We start from the raw sequence: 17,670 nt of genomic DNA on the forward strand, positions 1-17,670 counted from the left end.
TTTTTTTTTTTTTTCCTGTTCCTGGAATTTAACAAGCTTGTTATCTCTTCCAAGTCTTTATCTTTGCCATTTTCTCTCTTGAAAGTCTTTGTAGGTCATCACAGGACTTGTCTCTCTTCATTCAGGTCTCAGGTCATCTCTTCAAAGAATTTACCCTGACCCTGTTAACTAAAGTAGCACCCCAACTCTACTTTTCATACTGTTTTCATTCATTTGACTGATCACTGTCTTAATGTGGATGTACTGGTTCATTTCTATCTTCAACCCTAGAATCTAAAGTCTTTCAGAACAGCAGATTTCTGTCTTGTTCATCAGTATATTTTTGCAACTATAATACTATCCAACACATAGTGGACACTCAAAAAGTAATTTTTAATGGAACTGAGTAGGTATCCAAAGGAACAAATTTAATGATAAAAACAATCTGATCTCAATGGAAATGGGGTAAAATATAAGGCTGAGGATGGCCTTGGCAAGTTCCCTCAATCACACTGAGCTTTCACATCCCATGGGACAGCGCAGTCTTCCTTTACAAACTACCTCAATCAATGAGACTCTTAGGCCAGTCTGAATCCTTTGTTATCAAAGAACAGTGTATGAGAACCTTCAAGCTTGGGAGTAGAACATGAGCGTTTTTTTCTTTTTTTCTCTCAACCACCACACTCCCAATTATAATAAATGAATAAAGTAGATTGAAGCTAAGAAAAAATAGAGCAAAATTAGAAGCTGGCATAAAGCAAACCTACTGCCTGGGGCAGCCTGGGGCTGATGGATGATGACAGCTAGCAGACAAATCCTGTTCCCCTTTCTAAATTCTGTCTACTAAACAAATTAGCAAGCTCATCAATATCTGCACGGCATTTACCTTCTGCAGAAACAGCTGCTGCAAAATCAAGATGCTGACTCTAAAGGTTGTGGTCTTGCCAATGGGACAAAATTACAAGCCAATAAGGGCCAGAGATAACAAAATGACAACCTGATATCACAGAGAAGGGTTTTGTAGAGGCTTGGAGGATAGACTGCATTAGGATCACCTGTACAGCACCTGTGAGTCTCTAACCAGTCTCCCAAAAACTAGGCATTTTAATGAGGAGATGTGTAATTGATTCTTGAACTACTGATTTTCTTATACTACTAATTTACTACTTAAATATGATGATAAAATCATTAAATGATTAAGCAGAAAGATGTAAGATATATAATCCTATATGAGAGTTATGATTCAAAACATGGTCTTTTTCAGAAAAATTAGTGCTCAGTTCAGAAATTTTATTTTTAAATGGCAAAACTCTTCTTTAAAAATATTATGTTATGACATCATCTTCAATTTTAGCCAAAATAAACATTGTTCCTTGCACAGTAGGGTGACTACAGATAACAATAATGTACTATACATTTTGAAAGACTAGTAGAAAGGATTTCAAAAGTTTTTGCCATAAAGAAATGATAAATGTTTGGGAGATAAGTATGTTCAACAAGATTTAAACACTATGCAATGTGTACATATATAAAAATATTGTATTATATGCCATTAATACAATTTTCATGTTTTTATGTAAAACACAAAAGAAAGTTTTAAAACAAAATAATGAAAAAGCCTCCCCATCCAATCTTCAAAGAAAATAAAATCAAATGCAACATGTACAACAAGCACAGTATATATTTCCTAAAACATTACAACAAAAGGATTTATATATTAATTTTACAGGTAGTGGTTTATATGCAGTTACATGAAGATAAAGATGGTAAAATGTTCTTAAAACATCCTGCATTGGAAAAACATAAAGCTATGAATGGCTCCACAGTACACAACAGTCTCGAAGTGAGACCAGATCACATCATTAATTGATGAAGGGAAAGGTGACTAAAAGAACATGGATGAGACTTCACAGACTGCCAGTCTATTTTCAGGCATTTTTTTCATTAAAACCATGAAATTCTTCATCATATACAACAAGAGAAACTTTGCATCTCTGGCCGGTCACGGCCCCTCCATACTAAAAGGCAATAGAGCAACAGGGAAATCCCCAGAGACGGCACAGCTGATCTCACCCAGGAAAGAAAAAGATGGGACCATCAAGAGCCTTGCTGGTACCTGACGAAGAGTTTCTCAATAGCCTTTAGCAACTCCTGTGGATTCCAGTCCTCAGACACAGGCCGCCTCCCAAGCCTAAGTTGTTCAGGGGTCACAATACCACTGCTGTTGCTCTTCCCCACTGACACAAACCAAGACAGAGACAGTGCTGGCTACTACTAGGAATAGCTGTCAAAGTCTCTGTTGCTTGAAAGAGTTCTCCCAGGACAGGTTGTCTTCTGCTCTAAGCATTTGGTCTCTATGTTATTAAGGTATTTACCAATTTTTACAGTTAATATTTATACAACTGTCTGCATCCCCACTATATTGTGAATAAATGTGTTTAATTCTTTTGGAAGCACACCTAGAATGAGAGGGTTGACCAATGTTCAATATGTGGTAAGGAAAAAGGCCTTTTGTTCTCTCTTCTCTTCTTCACATTTCACTTGTCAAAATGAAAATGAAAATACACCAGAAAGGTGTTATTCAGAACAACAAAAATGGTATTTTTTTCACTATCATAATAATTTTATTGGCTTTCTACAGGAAGTATACTTTCTCTTATTTTTCAAATTAACATACACCTTTTCCCTAAATGGTGGGCTTCAAGAGGCCAATGACAATTTTCTCTCCCCTAACATAATGGTGATGAGTTCACAGGTTCTCAGTAAGTGGCTGCTGATTAGTGAGCATTCTAGAAACGCCAGCTACATATTGATGATTATTCCATTTTTTTCCTTGCCATCACACATTATATTCTTCTTAGGGGGGAAAAAAACCTTGTATGAAATGATGCCATGAAGATGGGCTTATCTAAGTGTACCAGGGAATTTGCAGAAACCCAAAGCTTCTAGAATGATGAGACCTTGATGATGCTTATCATCTGCCTTTATGGCTCATAACTTGGAAAAAACATGTGGAAGGAACTCCTCTCCTTAGGAGGAACCTAATTCAATACCACCACTAAGGGTGAGAGGGAGAGAGAGAGAGAGAGAGAGAGAGAGAGAGAGAGAGAGAGAGAAATCCAAGGCATCGTTAGATCTGTCTGCATTCTTCAATGGCATTTGTTTCCTGCCCAACCAGCAGCCATGTCGTATTTCTCCCATCACACAGGATGCACAACTATCCCATTACAGAGGTCATACTCTTGTAGGTGGAATCATCCTCCCCAAAGCTCTAATAGTAACCCTGGCTGTCTTAAACCAAACTTCAGAGGTATTCACTCAGGGGCAGAGCATGGAGGACAAGGACAGATGACATGGCTCTGTATAAAGAAGATACACCATTTTGCTAACGCTCCTAGAACTTTAGAGCCCAGAAGCCACAAATCAATGTCTGATGTAAGCCTTCTAGAAGGCTCAACCAAGGGAAATTTGAGGAGAAGGACCATTTTAGAAATGAGATCATCTGTGGCAATTTGAAGAAAACTGAAGAAATAACGGACCAAAAATAAATATTTTTTTCTCTATTGATCACTGATTCGCTATGTGGCTTCCAACATATGAGTTAGTTCTGTGTGTCTTACTTTCCTACATGAAGCTAGAGGAAACTGCAAAGTTCTACTAATGAGCAATAATTCTAACAGGATTAAGTTAAATATTTCCAAATGTGATTTGTAAACTCCTCAGAGAGTGCTAGTATTGTGAAAATATTGCTATAGCAATCCTCCTCGCAGAAACAAACCATCAATAATGCATATTCAGGATTGGTATCTGCCTCCATAACTAGTCTAGCCTCCTGGAAATAAGTAATTTGTATTATTTTTGTGGTCCCTGAGAAGCTAGTGCCTTGTCAAAGCCCTGCTTCCAACGTTCCAGAGTTCTCTAGCTGAAAATCACTTTCAATCCAGGATTTCCTGGGTATTGCCAGCAGTAGCATCAAATTCTTCAGTTCAAGGGTCACATCTTGTTTGACACTCCCCTGACATCTTGGGCTGGCCTGCACTCCTAGAATGGAATGCCCCCTTTATCTCTAAGATGCGCTGGAGTCTGGGGAGAGAAGTTATTGGTTTTGCAATTGCTGGAAAGATTCAAATAATTGCAGCTAGGGATCCATCCTCTTGTGTCACAGAAGTTGAAAAATGGGTCAGACATAATGCATTTGGTTAAGTGTCTAAACTGAAAAGGTGCTATTTTATTTTAAATGGCATAGTCTTTACAAAGGCTGAGGTTACTGGTACAATGCTCTCTCATTTTAAAACGTATCAGAGACATGCCCTTTGAGGGTCAGGCTTTCATTTGCTGATGTTAATTCTCAGCTGCCTGCTCCTCGTCCTTCATTGTACCCTGTGTCTTAGCTGGGCACGCTCCTGATTCCCTGCTATATCCAGACGGTCCATGTAAATAGTGTTTATGTTAAGGAAGTCATGTTCAGTGTGACTGGAGCACACAGAAACTGATGTTGTTGTCACTTTAGATTAAGCTCTTATTTTAGTAAAGGAGGCAATTGGAGCAGGCAGCTGAGTGGCTGAATGAAATATTCAGCTCATTTCATTTAGAGCTGCCCAGTTTCCATTGTTCATGCTGGCAAGGCTGTTTAACCCTGTTGGAGCCAGTGCAGCAGCAGCGCCTGCCCACTCCTGCACCCATGCAAGGCCTGCTTCCAGCTGACAACGCTAAAGCCATCCATCAACTTACCTACAAGTGGTCAGGTGAATCACGTGGGAACACTTTGCCCGGATGTATTTTTGTGATGTCTTGTCCTTGTGTGAACCTAAATGGACAAAAAGAAGAGGGTGTGTGTGTGTGTGTGTGTGTGTGTGTGTGCGCACGCACACATGTGCACAATATGCCTAAATGTCCAGGTATAACTAGAAACTGAGTGAGCACAAAGATGTTTAGGACAGAGTGGTTTTGTGATGGCAACAACTGCAAATGGTAAAATATAAACTATGTCTACCACAGGAAGATGTTGGATTTCATTCCTTGCAAACGTTTAAGTATCTCTCTGTAACCAGCACTTATTGATGGTCATCGTCCCACAGCAAACACACTGAAGATTAGTTAGAGAAGTTTGCCTTCACAACTCAGCACACAGAAAGGCCCGCGCATGTACAAAGCCTTTATAATTCTTTTCCACCTTCTCGACTGTGCCACTGTCTAATTATGTCTTGGTCACTTTTCAGAAATAGAAGAATCTGTTTAGAGAGACTCCTGTAGCATTCTATCATAATCTGATATGATCAAAAATTTTTCTGACTCCTAATGTTTGCTTTTCCTCCCTCACTTCTTCCCTTCCTTTCTCTTCATTTCTTCCTTCTCTTTCTGCTTCCTTTCTTTTCTTTTTATTCTTTCCTTCCTTCTTTTTTTCTTGACAAGTCAAACCAGAAAAGATGACTAAAGAAACAATAGCATCTTATTTCCATATTCCAGATCCCTAATTCAATGAAAAATTCTAATAGTTTTTTCAACAATGATGATTAATTTTGTCACCTCAAGACCCTGAAAAGGTAGAAATTCTTCTTAGCAACAATTTCCAGATGTTATTTAATATCTACATAAAGTAAAAATAATCCCTGAATAGTAACTACGAGTTTTATGAAGATGTACTCAACCCCAAACATAATGAATGGTAAACATTTGCCTGGCTCTTTGCTAGACTAAAAATGACCCTTACCTTCCTGATACCTAAAAATTTAATAAGTATTTATTGTGTGGATCCAAATTTTATGAGGATCCAAAGGTTATGCAGTCTTAGACAGGGAATACAAATTATACACATAACTTTAAAGTGAAAGCTAATACTTGTTTGCCATGCAAAGAATTCCGATACACTTTAAAATGCTGAGACATGTCACAGGCATCAGTTAGGTGGAGAAAAAGCCCATAATATTCATATTGACTAGTATCCTGACCACGCAACTTTTCCCCCTGTAGTTGTCAGCCTCATATCCTTTGCCTCTTTGACATCATGTTTTGGGTTTTTTTTGTTGTTGTTTTTATTAAGTTTATTGGTACATTCTAGTTATACAGTACAGTTACATTCATCATTGGGATCTTGTACCTTTACATGACAGGTCTTGGTTCTCATTTTTCCCCTTGTCCCTGCCCTCCCTTAACATCACATTTTATAGAGCAGAAAAAATAACTGTTCTTCTATTTTGGATGTTTAATCAAAACTCAACTACTCATAATTGAAAAAATGCAAAGAAAACATGCAAGTGTATATACAAAGTACTTACGTTTGGATTACTGCTCCATGTGCATGCCCTAAAAGTGCAGGCATTTTGAGAAATTCTATTTGTGTAATATTCAGCAAAGAAGAAAAAAATACATGATGCACTGAACACAGCAGAAAACTTCGGCGTTGACTGGGCACTTATAAAACCATACCCTCTAACTCATTAACAATGCACATCTATTAGCTGGACAGATTTTGCACACAGTAGCTTCCAGAAGTGTATGTTTCAAACTTCATTTCTCCCCCCACCACTTCATGCATGATGTGCAGTGCTACAGGATATGTTCACAAGACACTATGACCACTGGCTCCAAATCTGTGTGTCACAATGCTCCACTGCAGTGGCAAGATTCACAGTTACCAACAGCATCACTGTACACAGACGTGTGTGCAAACAACACATTTATAACCCACCTAATTTAATATTACTATTCCCCAATTTAACGTTCCCTTTGGTGGGCCTTTCCCCATCTAAAGATAGCCCTGGCCTTTATGATGTTACCCCAAAAGAGAATGTAAAGAAAATGTAGTTGAAGTAAAGAAAGCATAGTGAAGTGGAATCAGCAGTCTTAAATGACTTCACTTAAAATACATGAAATTTTAATTTTTACAAAAAAAGTGACCATCTGAACACATGGGTCTAGAACTTTTCCCTAGATCTGGGAAAGGACTCATAGGTATGATGGGCCCGGAGCGTTTGTGTCACATAAACAACAAATGATGATGCAACAGTTTATTCCTTGTCTAGATGAGCAAATTTTCTAACAATACATATCAGGTATTTGTGAACAGTTGTGATTATAAATAGCAACTAATGGAATTTTATTTCAAGACTGCTATAATTTGGATCTGGAATGCCCCCAAAGCTCATGTGGCAGAGGCTTATTTTGCACTTTGGCACCACTGGGAGGTGGTGGATATTTTAAGCAATGGGACTGAGTGGAAGACTTGAGGTCACTAAAGGCAAGGCCTTGAAGGAAACTGTGGGAACTTGGTCTCTCTCTTCTTTCTCTCTCTCTTTTTAACTTTCTGGCCATGAAGTGAGACGCTTCACTTCAACCACATGTTCCAGCCTTGATGTACAGGTGCAGAGCAAAAGGGCCAATTAGTCATGGGCTGGAACACCCAAAAGTATGAACCAAAATAAACTTGTTTTTTCTTTCTAAGGTATTTATCTCAGATATTTAGCATCATAACAGGAAGCTAACACAAAGACATAGAGTCTAACTGTCAATTCTCAGTAAGTGCAAAACTCAGTGGAAAATATAAAAGAATGGTGCTTAGAGCAAATTTTATTCTTGGAGTTATAAAACAGTACATATGTCCTAAAAATGCAAAGATTTTCCACATCTAAAGTATAAAGACTATGTGAAATTCAACAAATTTTACTAATGTCATATACTTCAACAGTTAAGAAAGGATAATGGTTAAGAAAAGTACACATACAAATGTGTGGTCAACTTGAAATGGCGCTGTCAGGAAGGCTACAGTAGTATGAATTAGAAACACTATTTTCCAAAGAATTTAGAGAAATAAGGGAAGAAAACAATTTCAAAATTAATTGATGGAATTTTACTTTTTAGGATGCAACTTAATGACATATCATTTCTTAAAAAATACAGTATAGCCTATGTTGTTATATGCAAATATATATGTATTATATATGATATTTTTCTGTTAAACAAAATATTAAAACAAAATCTACATGCTAATTATGTAAGAAAAGTTTGCCATATTATTTGAAATAAGGGTCGGGCGTGGTGGTGCACACCTATAATCCCAGCACTCAGAAGGCTGAGGTAGAAGAATTGCCTCGCATTCCAGGAGAGCCTGGGCTACATAGAGAGCTCAAGGTCAGCCTGAACTAGAGACCCTGTCTCAAAAACAAAACAAACAAACAACAAAAAAAAGTAGAATTCATTCTATTTCAGCTATGTGTAATTATACCTTTTTATACTCATCTTGATTAAAAGGAAAAACAAACTTTCAATGTAATCATTAATCTTATGAAGTCCAATCAATAATATACTACATTCATGAAAGTAGCTGAACTTATTCAAGTCTTAATAGGCTTTTCTATCTATTTATTAAGAGTTTAAAGGAGGAAAAGTTCTTAAACTTGAGAATCAAATCCTAGCTTAAACTATCAAGATAGTTTCTGACACAGGTGAAATTATTTATTAGCTTTGTAAAAGTTTCATACATTTCCATTTTGTGTCTTGTCTTTCTTCCTTTTTTTTTAAACATGGGAATAAAAGTGATATGTGAATTATTTAAAAAGTTAAAATACCAAACTGTGAGAGGGAGGCCAGGGGAAGAATTAAGACTTGGGAAAGTTTCTGACTACAGCAAAGATGCAACAAAAGCTCCCCAAGCCCTCCAAGTCAGCAGAAGTTAATCAACTGTTCATAGGCAATTTGAAGTCAGCAAGAGAGAACATTCAAAATCATTCCAGTACATACAACCAACAAAGCAAACCTGGACCTGCAACACCTGATTTCCAGTTTCACTTCTTGAGTCCATCTAAACTCACAAAATGTTTCCGCGTACTGACAGTGTGGTTGGGCAGATCCTAATTTTTGTTAACAATGTTCGATTACCAGTCTCACCCCGATCCATTGCACCACATTTTATATGCAAGGACAGAGATGCATTATGATGAAAGGTTTTTCAAAGTATAAATTGCCAAATAAATGAAGCTTATGATAAAACAAAATACTTTATCATAAGTGCCCCCCAAAGATTCATGTGGAAAAGGCTTGGTATCCAGTATGGCACTATTTGGAGGCAGTCTTAGGTCACCAGAGGCATGCCCTCAAAGCCTATCATGGAACCCCCAGCCCCTTCCTCTTTTTTGATTCCTGGCCACAAGGTAAGTGAGTTTTTTCCACCATGATATGGGTCCTGCAGCCACAGACCTAAAAGCAGTATACTCACCAGATTAAGATCTAAAATTGACAGTGAAAGTAATCCTTTTTTCTTCATCAATTCATTAACTTAATTACTTGCTATAGTGATGGAAGGCTGACTACTGCAGAAGCCTAACTGGTAAATAATTTATAAAAACTATTGCCTAAAACAAGAGGTGGCACAATATGGCCCTGTTCATCCCCTGCAAAATAAGAGTGGTTTCTAACAGAGGAACAGTTACAATCAATTTGATAACAGATACTTTAACTTTGCATCTCCCATTAAGTGAAAGGTACCCATCCCCTCAGAATCAGTTTTTCTCATTAGTAAACTTTTAGCATGAAAATCGACTCAATTATTACAACATTTTGAACTATGCCAATAAAATTTATATGGATTACATCTCTTTCTTAAAGTATTATACATGTTTTCAATTTTGCCTCTGGCCTATAAAGCCTAAAACATTGTCTCCTTAGTCCTTTTCAGAAAAAGTTTGCTGATGCCTGCTCTAAAATAATCTAGTATTCAAAAACAGCCTTGGGCTGGGGATTTAGCTCAGTGGTTCCGCCGTCTGCCTCACAAGCTCAAAGTCTAGAGTTCGATCCCCAGTAACCCCCCAAAAAAGACTGCCTTAGTCTCATCTATTTCTAATTTTACAATCTATGTATGTACATATGTATATACATGTACATTTACAGTATATAACATAACCACTTACACAAAAGATTTTCAACTATAATCTAATGCTTTGTAAATCACTATCAGGAAAAGACCACAATAACTACCCCCTGAAAAGAGACCACTATATAGAGAGCTCAGAATAGCAAATGGTATGTAACTCACTCCACATGGATATACCCCTTTTACCCAATCATTTAGTTTGAAAAAACTGAAATTATAATGTCCAAGGCTAATGTGAATATGGACAAAAAACTCATTCTATATTAACTGCAACAGTCCCAACTAGCATAATTTATCTGAAAAGTCTTTTGGTAATATACAACAAAATGCAAAAAATATTTACATACTTTGACATAGAAAAGCTCAAAGATATGAAAGGACACACAAAAACGTTCAATAAAATGTTATTTAAAATAGAATCCCCTGCTACCATTTTTCCCCTGCTAATGGCCTTGCCATTCACAAAAGTTATAGATATTAGAAATCTCGGCATTATGCTTTCCCTCACACGAACACAGCCAATAATTCCATCCCTTTAGCCTTCTCATCTTTTTCTTCTTCATCTCCACAGCTACAGTTGTGTTTTCAGAAACTGTCTTTTGGAATATCACTTTGGGGTCTGATATGCATTTGTGAGGCTAACACTTTGGAGTTTTGAAAACACAAATTGCGAATTCAGAATTTGTGTGGGCACTCCACTGCCTCCCAACATTAATGAAAACATAACAGAGGTGTGGTTGTGTAGAAAGAAGAAAATACTCATAACTGATTGTGATCCAAAACTTGTACTTTTACAAAATTTATAAAAGCACATGATTATGAGAATATATTTCAGCATCCCTCCTAAAATACTGCTAGAGGCCCACATAAGCTTCATTTATTTCAGCTTTCTATTAGCTTCTCCTACATCTGGCTCCCTACCAATTTCTTAGTTCCTAAAGTTTGTAACTTCTAAACTCTCCATCCCATCACATCATGCAGATTAATCTAAAATAAAAAATGAAATTCTAAACATATTCCTTCCCTACTTGAAAACTCTTCTTGCCAACAGGATAACTGGCACTGATCCGCTCCTGATACCACCCCCACCTACTTCTCCAATCTCATTCTCTGTTGTTCCAGACATGCTGCTTTATTTACAGTTACTTGTAATGTTATTTCCATCCTCCCATACCTTAGCAGATGTCCTTCTCTCTAAGTGAAATGTATTTTTTTCCTCTTTTCTGGCTAATAGATTTCTACTTAAGTTTCTATTGCAACTTGCCGTTTTAAGTGTTCCCAAGAACTGGCAACAGAGTTATCAGCAACTTCTTTGCCCACTCACCTCCAGTATTGCACGTATCACCGCATATAAGGACTCATACACTCCTTGCTTCCTCTGATACATTAAAAGCCTCTTAAGGGTAGTCCTAGCCATCTCTAGATCCCAAGGACCTACCCTGAAGTGCTCATTAATTCTCAGTTGAATGAGCTACTAAAAACGGAGAAGCAAATTCAGTCACATGACGCTTATATATATGTTCTGGTACGTTCTAAGAAGTGCATCGTTAGATGATTTTGTCCTATGTAAACATCATACAGTGTGTTTACACAAATCTAGATGGTGCAGTCCATTAATTGTATGTGGCCTCATAGTGCAATCAATAGCTATATGAGGCTGCTGCCAGAGTAACAAAGCATACTGTTGTATAGTAAAGTTTTTCAGTAAGTCCTTATATGGTACATTGTACAATAATAATATATGGTTTAGTAAACTTAATAAACCAGTAACAATTACCTATCATCATTGTTGAGTATTTAGCACTAAACATAACTGCACGATTATATTTTCATACAGCTGGCAGTGCAGTAGCATCATCACAAAACAGGTACTGCGCCACAATATTTGGACTGTCATGATGTCATTTGTGATAGGATTTTTTTTTTTTTTTTTGGTACTGGGGATCGAACTTGGGACCTTGTACTTGCAAGGCAGGCAGTGGCACCACTAAGCCAAATCCCCAGCCCTGGTGATAAGAATTTTTAAGCTACTTTATAATCACAGATGCAGTCCCTAACTGACCAAAATGTCCTTCTATAACACATCAGTGTATACAAAAGGCTAATTCTGCTGCTTATTGGCATTGGTATTTGGTTACTGGTATAGCAAGCAATTTTAAACTGTATTTTAAAATATTATTTTTTATGCTATATTTATTTTATAATGTACATTTTAATTGATAACATTTTTTGAAGCTACTCTAATTTTCATTAGATCTTCTATCCAATTCTTCTAAAATTCCACACGTGTATGCCAGACTTATTTTCATGTCCAAAAGTCTACTGTATTTGAAATGTTTAGATCCTTGTACACATTTAGCTAACTATCCTTAATGATGCTTCATTAAAGTGCATTTCTCTTAAATATTTCTCAATATACATATTTCTCAGTAAGTGAGCATCTATGAGAGTTTTGGCAAGAAAAATCTTACAATGGACATTTCTGTGGCATATATTTCAAGTCCTAGCTGAAAGGAATAATAATTTTTTTTTACCATCTGGAATAAAACAGTGACAAATATTACAAGACTCAAATTATGCTAATGTGCACAAAGCCACGTTTCCAAATCACTATTGTAATTCCTATCTCCTACCTAAGATGCACTAAGAATTGTTTTTAAAAGGAAAAATTTCAAAACAATCTGATAAGTCTAAATATAATCCCCACTGAATTTGAACATATTTTATTCTTTCCTAGTTAAGCTCTCATTATCATTATCTAGTAAATGCCTGCAAGAACTTCATAACAAACAGTTTATACTTTTTCTTTCATATGATTTAGATACGTTGTTTTATTACTCATTGTTTAACTATGCCCTATGTGAAGAAGACCACACACGCAGCATAATTAGACATAAATACAGGTCAAGAATACCAAAAATGCAAACCACAGGCCATAAGAATAATACCACCAAACTCAAGTTGATCCCATTTTAGTAGCTGTGGAACCACTGGAATATGGCATAATCTATATCTCAGGTTCAGTAATAAACTCATTCTCTAGCCAATGATATGATAATAGTTATAATCTCTCCATGGACACATAAGGCTTGTTATTCTTAGCTTATTTGATGGTACAACCTCTTGTCTCACTAGCTCCTTTGTTGGGTGAGTTATACCTCAGCCAGCCTGGTTTCGTTACTTAAAAGAAAGATAATATTCTCCTTGTTGCAAAAGGCTGCATGCAATAGTTGTCTGAGACAAAGCATAGCATAGTAGAAAGCATACAAATTTTAAGGGCATATAATATAATCGTGGCACAGGATCTCTGTACTGATACTCTGATCCCTTCTATTATGCATTAAACTGTGTCTCCCTGAAAATTCTTACATTGGAGTTCTAACCCCAGTATCTGAGAATGCGAACTTACTTGGAAATACAGTCTTTGCAAAGATAATTAGTTAAGATGAAGTCATTATTGTGGGCCCTAATCCAATATAACTTGTATCCTTGTAAAAGGGGGAAATTTGGACATAGTTTCAGACAGGCTGCATTAGTCAGCTTTCCATCACTCTAACAAAAACACCTGAGGCTACTAACTAATAAGAGAAAAGGTTTGCTTTGGCTCATGGTTTTGAAGGTTTTAATGCAAGATTACTTGGCCCTATTCTTTTGGGCTTGAGGCAAAGGTGGTACACTATGGTGGAAAGCACCTAGTGGAACAAACTGCTCACATCATAAGTCAGGAAGTAGAAAGGACTGCATTGCCAGGGTCCCAAAATCCACTCACAAGTACACTACCAATATCCTAAGGACTTCCCCAAAGCACCACCTTCCCATATTCTACCCACCTCCCAAGAGTGCAACCTTAGTGATCTGGCCTTTAACATGTGGGTCTTTAGGAGACACTCACTGAAAGCACAGCACATACATGGGGAGAAGCTGTACAGAGATACACAGAAAATATGGTCATGGGCAAGCCAAGGAAAGAAGGCTGGTAAACTTCCCTCACAGCTCTGAGAAGAAAACCACATTCCAGGCATCCTCATTTAGAACTACTATTCTCCAGACCAAAATGGATGATACATTTGGGAAGCAGGAAGAAAATGTTCAAGTAAGAAAGATAACGAGGGACAGCGGAGAGAGAAAAAGAGAATAAAACGCAGAAAAATGGAAAGCAAGCTTTTGCAAACGTGTAAGGGAAGAAGAGTTGAAGGGACAGGAGAAGAATGAGAAAAAAGAGGAATCAAAATATATTATGTACAGGTACAAATTCCCTAAAATGAATGTGAGCATTATGTGTATCAAAAGTGTACCAATAAAATTAATTAAAAAAAAAACTACCATTTTCCAGAATAGTAGATAATAAGGTAATGGTGAGATAATAAATTTCTGTTGTTTAAACCCTCCCATTTGTGGTATGTCAGTTTGGCTGCCCTAGCAAGTGTTAGTATATGATTTCCCCAAATGCTAAATTCATACAGTGCTATTATAAAGATTTTAAAAATCACATAGTAAGTGCTCAAAGAGGACAAGGAGTGTTTTTATCGTATGGAACATAATATTTGAAGTATTTCCTTCCCTCATTTCCTTGAATCTTGCTTCTTTTCTCCATGCAGTCAACCCAGCAGTTATACTCTCCTCACAGCAATAGAAAAATAGGCACAGCAGGAAGCATGAGGCATAGCAGAGTACCAGTGACTGGGGTTGGGGTTTCAAGGGCCTAATGCTCTCCGAAATGGTTCTCATGAATACAGGCTTAGAAGAGATTCTGCTAAGTGTGAGCCAAGTTAAGAGCAGATATAAACCGCTCTACGTGGAAAATTGATGGTAATCAAGACAGAAACATTAGTGGCATCTAGGAGCAACAGTTCTTATTGCCCTTTCCCTTTCACACCCTACTGCCCCAACTCCCTAATAGGGATAGAATGACAAGACATTAGCAGATTCAATCAAGACACCTTCAACAGGAGATATGAAATGTCAGAAGTAAAAGATCAGATCAAAATTCAGAAACTTTGAATGGCTGGATAGTTCTAAAGCTTGGAAACTCGGAATTAGTTGGATAGTTCTAAAACTGAACAGGATGATGTCAAGGATCAAAGGAGTGCAGGAGGCCAATGATACAGCTCTGTGGCACCACACCTGCCTGGCAAGCACCAAGTCCTGAGTACAATCCCTGGTACCATAAACAAAAAGAAGAAGAAGAATAAAGAAAAAACAGTGCAGGCTACAAAAGCTTTATGAAGTTCTTGGATAGAGCTGCTTGCCCTATGCCAAGTCCTTCCTCCTGCCAAGCAAGAGGGATGGGAAGGACTGTGTTTCCATATTTAGAAAAGCGTTGGAGGAACAATTTAGAAGGAATAAATGCATTTCCTAGAGCTATAAAGACCCAATAGACTGAAGGCTGACTTCCACTCTGAAGATGTAGAGGACAAGAGGGTTAGATAATAAGCAGCTCTAGAAACTGAAATGTACCTCTAGCCCTTCCTATCCATGCAGGCAGATAGGGGCCCTGTGCAAGGGAGCCCAACTGAAATCCAAGAAGACCCTTTACAAGCATCTAAGAGGCAACAATTGAAGTGCAGACAATGGACTATCTGAAAAAGCACCTCACAATCTCTTCCAAACAGAATTTTAGTTCAGCTGTAAAGAATAAAAAACATTACATTTCACGTACACATCAACAAGAAACGTACCTGCCACATGTGGGAGGCTTGTCCAAGATGTCTAATAACCCTCTTGCAGTGTGTCTTTGTACCAGAAACTGATTAAAAGGCCTAGAAAAGAATTAGCACCATGTCATTTAGAGGCAGATTATGGTGTGGAGTGATGATGTTAAGGCTTTGAGGTCTTAGCTATTTTGGAAAATACCAATGGACTGCAATAAACTGACCATAACAGAGTAATACATTGACTATTTCAAAACCCTTAATATCTTAAAATCCCGCCTAGACAAAACCAGAGCGATCAGCAGAAAAAAAATGCACTGAATTAGACTAATTTATTTTTTTAAAATAAAATGCTCCAAATCAGAGAAGAGAGGAGAGGTGTGGGGTAGGGAGGGGAGGGGAGGGCAGAGCAGGGTGAGGAATTTTTAATTCCAAGATACAAATATAAAATATCAAATGTTTCTAATGGGAGAAAAAAATAAACAGGTAACAGAGTAAGGACATGAATGAGATAAAAATAAAACAGGAATACTCAAATATAATTGTGTATTTGTCTATCTTTCAATTTGGTCAGTTTTTGTTTCCTATATTTTGTACCTCACTCATTTCCTACATACACATTTATGATTGCTATATCATTTTAGTGGTATAACTCTTTACTAAAATAACATCCTGAATCACTGCATTACTTTGAGGACTATTACTTCTGATACTAATAAAGCAGGCCAAGGATTTTTTTTCATTCATGTTTTTCTATCCTTTTCAACTTGCTGACATTGCTATATGAATAAACTTCCCTACAGACAGCATATACATTTGAATCTTGTTATGTAATAGGCTCTTGACAATGTCTTTTAATTGTATTTAGATCATTTATATGTAATGTATTTATTGGTATGTTAGGGCTTATGTCCTTACTTTTATTTATTTTTTCCCTCTATTTTTCATTTCTCTGCTTGCTTTCTCCAATCCTTTTTAGAACTCAATTTTCACATATCAGTGTTTCTGAGTGTCACTTTGTATAGCATTTTTAGTCACTGTATGTATATAACATTACATGTGCACAAATTATAACAGTCTGCTGCTGAAATCATTTACCAGCCTAAGTGAATTTTATCATGACTCAATATGTCATGCCCTATTGAAAATTTCTGCAAAGTGCTAAAACTGGTATTTGAAGAATTTAAACTGCACTAGTATACCCAAGTGAAATACTTCTTTGTTGTTTTCTCACCTAGAACTAGATCTCTGCAAAAAAAAAAAAACAAAAACAAAAAAAAAGACAACATAGAAATGATTTGGGATTAGTCAGGGGAAAGAAAGAAATTCTGAATCTGACTCAAAACACCAAAGCTTCTATCATTTAATTTATTGTATATGAGAACAATGATTCCAGATAATGTGTTTTCTAATTCATTAAAGTTGAACAGAAATCTGAAAAGTGTTAGAAGTCCCTAGACTTTTCCATTAATTTTATTTATCATTGCATGGACCATCAACAGTTCACAGTTCATGAAAATAGTAAGGGGGCTTAATAATTATCTCAACCAGTGCTCATTTTCATAAAAAGCATGTTTCAGGGAAGTGAAGTTCACTGTCATAAGGTTAAAGGTGAGTCGAATGACAGCTAATCTAGAACCAAGGTCACATAACAACGAACCACATCATGAGAGAGAAAAATATTAACTTTCTATCCAAAGTGTGTCAACAGTCTGCTTGGAATTTAGTTATGCTTCATTTCCTTGAGGAAGGCAAAATAAGAACATGGCAGATGGAATATCATCATTCATGTACATTGGAATTTAACCAGGACACTGGGGTTTAAACTTCCTCACTTGCCAAAAGTAGCAATATATAACAAATAAATGGCCCAAGCATCGATATTGCAAACACTAGCCCACAAGCGGTTCCAAACATGAAACTGTCAGTAAGCTTGTCCATTTCCACTGTGTATCCATGAATTTTTTCTCACCTATCCAAACCACCACAGAGTTGAAAATATGATGGACACATGCATTTATTCCACATTATACAGTTTTGCTCACTTTAGGTATAAAAACACATGTGTGTGCAAAAGAGACTGTCCTCAATTCCCAAAATATTTTCTATATTCCCTGATTCATTTTATGAAGGATCAAACTTCTTGTGTGTAGCTGAGTGACAGACTTTCCCTTT

At 36.9% G+C, this 17,670-nt stretch overlaps 1 protein-coding gene across 6 annotated transcripts in view; it reads right to left on the minus strand.

The window, feature by feature from the left end:
- The window catches only part of Sox5 (SRY-box transcription factor 5), a 936,135-nt gene that overhangs the window by 784,427 nt on the left and 134,038 nt on the right, over nucleotides 1–17,670 (minus strand). For 3 of the 6 annotated variants that reach the window (XM_033766292.1, XM_010615302.2, XM_010615295.2), the window contains exon 2: nucleotides 15,523–15,603. The exons of 2 other annotated variants lie outside the window; for them this stretch is intronic. The gene's annotated coding sequence lies outside the window, so the exon portion shown is untranslated. Of the gene's footprint in view, nucleotides 1–4,710; nucleotides 4,787–15,522; nucleotides 15,604–17,670 lie in introns of all 6 variants that reach the window. One more of the 6 variants, XM_019206268.2, reaches the window with a different exon arrangement.

This window comes from Fukomys damarensis, unplaced genomic scaffold (genome assembly GCF_012274545.1).
Source record: "Fukomys damarensis isolate Sample0158 unplaced genomic scaffold, DMR_v1.0_HiC HiC_scaffold_19, whole genome shotgun sequence".
NCBI lineage: Eukaryota > Metazoa > Chordata > Mammalia > Rodentia > Bathyergidae > Fukomys > Fukomys damarensis.